The sequence below is a fragment of the Ursus arctos genome, unplaced genomic scaffold (genome assembly GCF_023065955.2).
Source record: "Ursus arctos isolate Adak ecotype North America unplaced genomic scaffold, UrsArc2.0 scaffold_29, whole genome shotgun sequence".
NCBI classification, from domain to species: domain Eukaryota; kingdom Metazoa; phylum Chordata; class Mammalia; order Carnivora; family Ursidae; genus Ursus; species Ursus arctos.
Genome location: NW_026622974.1, coordinates 14,852,500 through 14,862,304, shown reverse-complemented (window position 1 = coordinate 14,862,304; position 9,805 = coordinate 14,852,500). Strand labels below are relative to the sequence as shown.

The 9,805-nt window shown below is 38.5% G+C and overlaps 1 pseudogene; it reads left to right on the top strand.

Moving 5' to 3' along the window:
- The first annotated feature begins 843 nt into the window (after positions 1-843).
- On the top strand, positions 844-9,493 carry LOC113261358 (H/ACA ribonucleoprotein complex subunit 3-like; annotated as a pseudogene).
- The last annotated feature ends 312 nt before the right edge of the window (positions 9,494-9,805 follow it).

The following is a 9,805-nucleotide window of genomic DNA, read 5'->3' as shown; positions in this document are numbered from 1 at the left end:
AAAACAGCAATGAGATACCACTACACTCCTATCAGAATGGCCAGAATCTAGAACGCTGATAAACCAAATACAGGGGAAGATGTAGGGCAACGGGAGCTCTCATTCATTGTTGGACAAAGTGCAAAATGGTGCAGTTAGCTGGAGGACACTTTGGCACTTTCTTACAAAACTCAACACATTCTTTCCATACAACCTGCCCTATGCACTTCTTGGTATTTACCAAAAGGAGCTAAAAACTTATGTTCATAAAAAAAATTTGCACATGAATGTTTACAGCAGCTTCATTCACAATCACCAAAATTTGGAGGCAACCAAGATGTCCTCCAGTAGGTGAATGAATAAATAAATTGTGGTACATCCAGACAATGGAGTACTATTTAGCACTAAAAAGAAATGAGCTATCAAGCCATTAAAAGATATAGAGGAGGGGTGCCTGGGTGGCTCAGTCGGTTAAGCATCTGCCTCTGGCTCAGGTCACGATCCCAGGATCCTGGGATGGGTCTCCATGTCAGGCCCTACGTCAGGCTCCCAACTCAGCGGAAAGCCTGCTTCTCCTTCTCCCCCCTGCTCGGGCTCTCTCAATCCCTCTCTCTCTCTCAAATAAATAAATAAAATCTTTTTAAAAAAGACAGAGGAAACTTAAATGCTTATTATTAAGTGAAAGAAACCAGTCTGAAAATGCTACATACTGTATGATCCCAACTACACAGCATTTTGGGAAAGGTGAAACTATACAAACAGTAAGAAGATCTGTGTTTGTAGAGGGTGGGGTGGAGGAGTACAGATGAATCGGCAGGGCACAGAGGATATTTAAGGCAGTGAAATACTCCATCTGCTATTACAATGATTGGTATACAGCATTATATTTTTGTCCAAATCCACAGAGTGCAAGACACCGACAGTGAACCCTCAGGTAAGCTATGGACTGTGGGTGACTGTGACGTGTCACTGTAGATTGAGCCCTGGTAAGAAATGCACCTTCCTGATCAGTGCTATTGCCAATAGGGGAGGACAGGCATGGGGGGGGGGGGGAGTATATGATAAATCTCCGTACTTTCCTGTACTCTGTACTCTCCACTCAACTTTGTCATAAATCTGCAACTGCTCTTAAAGTTTTAAAATGAGAAAAACTAAAGCAAATGAGATATCCCTAAATCTTCTTCTTACTTTTAATGTCTTTGTCTCATTTTCTGGACAAAACTTGCTTCAAATTTAAGCTACTTCATGGAGTAAATAAATGATGTGAATCTTTGCCTGGTTATGTTTCTTCCTTTCCCCCAGTCCTCTAAGGATTGTGTCTGCATGCCTCGTGCTGCAGTTTCATTTCTTATTATTGCTATTTATTTCCTTGAGTCATTCGGCTAGGTCCTATATACTGTAAACTTTTTGAGGGCAGGTACTGAATCTTAAAAAGGTATTTTCATCTCCTGCTATAGGGGATTAATGAAAAATCATTGACTTCAATTGGATGAAACATTTAATTGTGGACATTGTCATGATAAGGAAAGATGGGTGCTTTTGTTTGGTAGGCAGAGGGAAACAATTATGCACCACACAGTTTCTTGTGTTAAATTAATAAATACCTGTCCACTTTTAATGTCTGGTTTGCTTTGATCTTTTGCAAAGAGAAAGATTAGATAAATATGAAGTGGAGAGGAGAATTTATTTTTTGGGAGAAAGTAGAGAAGGGAAAGGGGAACTTCAGAGGGAAGTTAGAGGATTACACCTGAAAAGAGTATGCCATCCGCAAGGTAAGGAAGACACAAGATGTCATATTGAAAGCATTGGAGTGCCCAACCTGAGCCTAGTTTCCAGTATGATCCTCGTTCCAGGTACAGTCACCGCATCCAAGCATGTTCCCCTTTTCTCCCTGTCTCTAATACTTACTAAACACTTAGTATATGCAGAAAACTGCTTTAGGAGCCTTAATGTTTTGTATTCTAAGTGCCTCAAGTTAGCTTTGCTGAGGTGGGTAGATAAATGTGATTGTTTATTCTAATTTGTGATCATAAATCTGATCTGAACAGACTTCGTGGTTAAGACAGTAGCGGTCATGCCATGTGTTTGGAACCATAGTCAATCCAGTGAAAGATGAGTCAATTCTAAAACATAATATTTTTTCTTTAATAGGCTTTGAAAGTTAATTGTCTCAGTTCAAATTCTGATTCTACCATTTACCAGCTCTTTGTACTTTGAGATCATTAAGAAAATCCTGTAAGTGTTCAGTTTCCTTGTTGGATACATGGGGATGTTAGCAGAGCTTAGCCAATAATATTTCTGTGAGAATCAATTGAAATAATGCATTTAAAATACTCCGCACATTATTGGCACTCAATAAATGCCAATAAATACTAATAATATTGTAATTAGTGTTGATCTATTCTACAGCTGTCCCTATTATGGATCTCTTGACCTCTGGGCCAGACATTTTTGAGTGGATAGTTAATGTTGATAAAGCCTGAATTTATTAACTGGATTTTAATAAGCTGTTATTTGTCCATTCAGAATGCTTTATATAAAGAGAACTAACTGTCCCAAGCCCCCGAGTCCTTGGTATTTTCTCTCCATACTTAACAAAGCACAGAATCACCAATCTTGATGATCTGTCCATTTTTATTTTAATTTTTTAGCTAGCTTTAAATAGGATGATGTATTCAAGTACATCTTATAGTTCATTAGTTATTCAATCTGAACAGAATATATAAACCAACAGTATTTTTTTAAATCTAATTCTAGTGTGTTAAGTCTGATAAGGGTATCAACACAGTTACTCAATATGCCTTCACTGTGAATATATGACACTGATTCAAGAAGTGAGGGGTGGGCTAGTTTCATTGGCTAAAATGGTTAATTTTACTATTATTGCTGAAAATGAAATTTTTTGTGAGGAGTACCTTAGTAGCTTTTATTCAAGTGTATTAAAATTATTGTTGATTTTAGGAGTATCTAAAAAAAGTTCAGAATTCACATTCGATGTCCAGGGTATTTAATAATGTCTTTTGTGCTACGTGTTAGCCAGCTTGAAATGACTGCAACCTTAGAACTCTGGAGCAACAGCAAATGAGCTCCCTTGTCATGAATACAGCAAAACGTTTAGGAAAAAAAGAAGAGAGAGAGAGAGACAGAGAGAGATTCCATTCTCAGATGGCAAATTAAATTATATTTTGATGATCTATAATTGATATAGAGTATATAATTTCCAATCCATTTTCAAATATCATTTATTAAAAAAAAATACATTAGCCCAGAAGCAAATAACATTTGTCCCAATAAGGCAAACTGGTGTACATATGATCCCTCTTCGCTTCAGATAACACATATTTCTCACAGCTGAGTAAGCAAATCTACAAATTTGGATTGGGTGGATAAATTAACTACCTTTGCACAAGTTGAAGCGTGAAGCCTTTTAGTGGGAAACTATTCAAGGTTGAAGATGGAGGAAGTATGATTTCTCTCTAATATAATGTCATTTATTAAATATTGATCTTAGGAAGTGCATGCGTGTGTGTGTGTGTGTGTGTGTGTGTGGTTTTGTAGGAGATAATGAAGGAGGTAAATCATTCCTAAAGAAACAAGTTTTAGTATCTTATTTTGGTAGAATATATTATATTTAAACATTGTGATTTCAACATTGAATTTTGGCTGTGTCATCTTTCCTGAAATTATTAAGGCTTAGGAATTTTCTTAGAAGCACCAAGAAATGTAGCATTTGGTGGCTTTCAAAGGTGATCTCTAAACTAGCAGCACGCACATCACCTGGGGAGGCTGAGATACCAATTTTTAGGCCCCAACCCAGAACTAGTGACTCAGAAACTGTAGGGGTAAGATCCAGAAATCTGTATTTTCATGAGCTCTCTAAGAGATTTAGATGCACACTAAAGTTTGAGGACCTCTGGTCTAATTCACTTCCTCACAAAAAGGAGAAATTTGATACCTGTGCCAAGAAGTCTAGGACCAAACACAAGAAATCATCAACTTAAGTCGCATGTTTGTCATGGGTGACTTTTCCAGATCCTTTCAGGTCCTGCCTAGCTATTTTGCTTCTTTACTGAGTTAGAGAACAATTTACACAGTGCCATACCTGCTCTGCTTTCTCCGTGTAACAAGCTCAAGCTAGACCTCATTTGGTGTGTAAGACGGATCTTGATCATGGTCAGGGATATTCAAGTAAACTCTAGAATAACGATTTGAGGTTTGGCGTCATGACACATTGCCAATCTGACTCACCCCATGGACTGGTTCTACTTTGCCTAGTTATCAGATCAAGTCCCTATTTCTAGAAAAGAGTAAAATATTAATGCTCTTCTCCTCATATTTCCACCCCTTCCCACAGAGGATAGAATGTCCAGCCAAGCATGTGCTTCTGACCACCAACCTCATTAGCTCCTCTGAGAGGCTGGATTGATTCGTAAGATTAGTCAGAAAGGAAGTCACTGAATAGGCCACTTTTCACTGGCATGCAAAAACACCGTGTGTGCTTATATGAGGATGAAAGATGGGGGTGGGCAGGAAAGAGGGGTGGAGAGGAAAAGAAGTACTGCAGGAAGCATCCAACAGATTCCTAGATCTAAGCTGTAGCACCACTTTTCAGCAAAACCCTGAGTGTGATGAGGACTGACTGCTGGGGTATCCGGTGCTTCCTTATTAGAGAAGGTGAAAAGAATAAAGTACAGAATTCAAACACTCACATTCACTCCCCAAAACTCTAATTTCTCAGCTCTAGTCACTGTATCCCTGCTTTGTTCTCTGAGTCCAGATTTCTGCCTGGATAACCAAAGATTTCCAGTCTCAGAGGAACTTAGTTGCTCTGACAAACCCCCAGATGAACTAGAATATGTGCTAGAAACCCTTCAGGAGCAGGTCCCTGTGGACCTGCTCTAACTGCCGATGCCCGCTACTCTCAGATAAACTAGCAGGTTATATGCTCCACTTACCTACCTTTGGGGCCTCATGTGCTTCCAAATGTTGGATTCTGTTTTGGACTATCTGTTGTGGTCCCTTGTTCTATTTCCAACATTCTAAGTTTTTCCTTCCTTTCATCCTTCCAACTCAAGTACTCAAATTCTCCCCATGCCTCATTGGAAATTATCGTAGTTCTAGCTCTAGGTTTTAGATCTTTCTTTACAATTGTGCTGTGGTTACTTGGCCCCTGTCCGGTCATATTTTGAAATATGGTAACTACTTGGCAAATAATGTGAGGACAAAGAGATCCTTTGTGAAAATGCTTCACCTTTGAGTTTATGTTTCCATCATGAAAGGCCATCTGGATGAGGAAGAGCTCAATAGATAAAACACTTTAAGAGTTATCGAAAGCTTCTTTCTTTGTGACTTTTAGCCTAAGGCAGTTTTGTGGTTGCTACCACCTTGAGAAATTTTGGTATGTATTATACATATTTTTATCCACATCATGAATGTGGAAGAAGTATTTAAGAAAACTGGCCGGCATCCCTCAGTGGGGCACCTGATTGGCTGAGTTGGTAAAGTGTGCAACTCTTGATTTCAGAGTTGTGAGTTCGAGCCCCACGTTGGATGTGATGATTACTTAAAAAAATAAAATCTTGGGGCGCCTGGGTGGCATAGTGGTTAAGCATCTGCCTTCGGCTCAGGGCGTGATCCCGGCGTTATGGGATCGAGCCCCACATCAGGCTCCTCCGCTATGAGCCTGCTTCTTCCTCTCCCACTCCCCCTGCTTGTGTTCCCTCTCTCGCTGGCTGTCTCTATCTCTGTCGAATAAATAAATAAAATCTTTAAAAAAAAATCTTAAAAAAAAAAGAAGAAAGAAAGAAAGAAAGAAAGAAAGAAAGAAAGAAAGAAAGAGAGAAAGATCCAACATCTTGGCTTTAAATCAGAGGTTTCCAAGGAAAAAATCTCAGAAAAAGTCTCATTGACTATTTAAAATATACAATAAATAGCAAAATAAACATTTTCAGCTGGGGAGACACATTTATTTTGTGGTCGGTTTTTTTCTGAAAAAAAAAAAAAAGGATAAAACTCATTTTCTCTTCTCTCCTCTCTCTTCTTTCCCTTTCTTATCTCTTTCTATCTCTCCCTGGACAATCTTAACCCAGTGTAATTATCCAGTTCAATGCAGGTTACTTTCGCACCTGTCTCATTCTTCCTTGCACAGCTCCAGATACACACCATTAATGGTTACCTATGACTGAGCATCTCGCAGGCATCTGAAACATAATACAATTGTGAATGACTCACCCTTCATGTCCGCAGGGCAACACACACCAAGCCAGCTCCTCCTGTATGCCTTATCTCTGGTAAGGAAACCATGCAGTCTTCCAAGCTAAAAACCTCAGAAATATCCAACACTCATTCCTTTCTTCCAATAAAAATCATATATTTGGTTATCAGGTATTTATTCTAATTCCAAATTATTTAGCAGTTTTTTCCCCTCTCATTCACCCTTCCCAGTGCCTCTGCATTAGTTTCTCATCCACCAACAGTTTCTTGGATTCACTGCAACGGTCTCCTTGTCGAACCCCATGTCTCCACATTTCCTCCCCACCAATTCTCAGAGTCATTTCCTGGGACTTTTTTTACAAAATTGTCATCATTACCACCATCATCATAACAACCATGATAATAAAGTTTGCTCTATACTTAAGAGACAGCAAAGATTTCTCACTGCTTCCAAAATGCAGTCTAAACTTTAGCTTGACACATAGGATATATAATCGAGCTCTAAACTTTCTTTTCTTATACTTACTGCTCCTTCTTTGCACCCTCATAAACACTAGGATCAAACCCCACAAACCTCTTCATTGTTTTAGGAAAATGCCAGCCTTTTATATGTTGCTTTCTTTGTATATACTTCCCTCTGTCCAGAATATATCCTCTACTTTATTTTACTGGCATTCGGTATTTCCACTGTGGCTTCTCACACGCCATACTGTTTATTTGTGACTCCTGGCTCACTAAACTGTGCTCCTGGAGGGAAGGGAATACAAGTCAACCACAGATATCAAGCAAACAGTGGACATTTAATTTCAGTGACTGAATAATAAATGAATCTAATGCAACATGCATAGGAATTACATCTATAAATAAGGATCTCTGTGATGTTAGAATAAGGTTGCTATCAGTGAGTAGTCAATTGTTCAAGAGATACACATTTAAGAAAGGACGAAAAATCCAGAAGGATACCACTTTTTTCTTCTCTGTTACTTACAGAAAGAGGAAAAACTTGATTCTACATCGAAAGCAGCCCAAAGAATGCTACTTTACATTCCCATCAAGACTACTTCAGAAATAATGTCATAAATTTCCAACACATAGCATCTACTCAATCCCCCATGTGTAATGTCAGGCACACTTCTAAGTGAAACAGAGATGGTGACCATGAATGACGCAAACACATTTTTAGGTCTTTGATGATATTAAGGAATAATTGATAACAGTATTGTAGTTAAATTAGAAAATAATCCTTAAATTTTAGTGATATATAGTGAAAACACAGGTGTGACTTCAAAAAAGGCTTCAAACATAATATGAAATGGTAAGGTAGAAAGAGTATGGATATGGCCGCTTTTCCAATTTTGTGTGTGTTTGAAATTCTCTCAATATATTTAAAAAATATCTTCTATCATGACCAACGCCTACACAGCTGTGAACAATTAAAGTGACATCAAATACCTGTTATTGCTACTTGTGAGCACTCTGGTACTCCCCATTTTATTCTTCCCTATTCTATTTTTAAAAAATGTAATGATGAACCACTAAATTTATTTGTTTTTGCTGATGAGCCATGGAAAACACTGTTTTATACAATGGAATAATTCTTCATGTGTCAATATCCCCCAATTCCAATGCACACTCTACGAGTTTTCCACATTTCATATTGAATATCAACCTTCTCATAAGGCTCCCGGACTTTAAGCATCTCATTTCCCTGATGTTGCTCTAATTTTGTCACATAGCAAAATGTGGCATCTTAAAAAAAAAAAAGTGGCATATTAAAATTACGTTCCCGACTGTATATTCAAACAGAAACATTACTTTGAATAAAGCAGTGTTATTCCAAGTGATGAAGTGTATCTTTTATTCAAACTTGACCCTAGTATAAAAGGAGAGTCCTCCTGACAATACACTCTCCTCTGCGTTCCACTCTGTATGTAAGCGTCTGTGCGCCTGTTCTATTGGTCTTTCTAGCACTGGGTTCTGATTATTCTTTAGCTTTGCAACCACAAATAAATGTCCAGATTCATAGACTCTCCAGGCATCCAGGTCATTCTTTAGCTTATGTTTGTACAGCCTATTTTTCAGAATTTTAAAAACTGAATGTCATTCTGTGGTTTTAAATACTTTTCCATTTACCAAGGTCATTTTCAATCTTATTTTCTATGGCACAAGCTAGGCCTCCTGGGAGGGTGGCATCTCCAAAAAAATAAAGACTTTTTATATAGCAGCATTCAGCTGAATGATAAAGTTGAATACCATGCAGTCCCACTGAACCGTTGTTTTTACTGTTACCTCAACACAGTGACACTTTATTTCAAGCCTCAAACCTACTGTAACCGATCAAATAAACGTAATAAATAAGGAGCAACGGAGGATCACTAAGTTCTTGGTAATAAGCCATATAGATTATCTAAAAAGTGACAAACATAACAGTTTGGAGATGATTTAATAGATATTCCTTTAGGGGCACCTGGGTGGCTCAATCGTTAAGCATCTGCCTTCGGCTCAGGGCGTGATCCCGGCGTTCTGGGATCGAGCCCCACATCAGGCTCCTCTGCTGGGGGCCTGCTTCTTCCTCTCCCACTCCCCCTGCTTGTGTTCCCTCTCTCGTTGGCTGTCTCTCTCTCGGTCAAATAAATAAATAAAATCTTTTAAAAAATTAGATATTTCTTTATAATACTACATTTAAGAACCATAGAACTTGATAAAATGAATATATAAACTTATACATTGTGTTATAGTCTCTAGCCTTCTATCATTGCTCTTATGTGTTTACATAGTTTCCACAAATGTTATGTCATAATCCTTAAGCTCTGCACTCCATAATGTGGAAGATGGTGTTTGACGTGTGCTAGGCAATTTAATATTATGCATATTGAATTAAAGTCCAACTTATCTTATTTCATTATTACATAGGAAGATACAAAGACAAATAATATCCAGGCATAGAAAAAATAATTTGTTAAGTACTGGCAGAAACGTACCTACAAATAGTTTTTGGTGATTACATACTGAGTAATATTATGGGGAAAAAAAAAACTTGGGGGAAAAAAGAAAATTTGAGTCAGAAGGAGCTGCAGACAGAATTGCAACATCTGGCTTCGGCTTGATCACGTTTCTGCAGTATTATCGCAACAGCAGGGAGACCTGGTCTATACACTGAAGAAGGTGACCCGAGGGGACAAGAGACCTCCTTGGTCATCCTGCTGGGCTCTCCCCAGATGACAAATACCCTCGACACCGAATCACCATCAAGAAATGCTTCAAGGTGCTTATGACCCAGCAACCACACCCTGTCCTCTGAGGGTCCCTTAAATTTCATGTCTCTTCTGCCACCTGCTCCCCTCAGAAACTTTTCCAGACCAAGCTCTTCAATCTGTGGGCCTGAAGCCTTCTTACCACCCTTGTTCTTTGGAATCCTGTTTCACTGTTGCCTTTGATCATGCTTGTGTGAGGCAATCATGATAGGTAGCATCCCCCTGAAGGGAGCCAGGTTGAATCTTCTTTACGTATTTTGGATCACTGCCAGGTTACTAAATGATTTGAAAGAAAAAAAAACCCTTGAATTTGGGTAAGTCAATATGGAGCCTGATGTAGAAAAATATGTAACTAATTT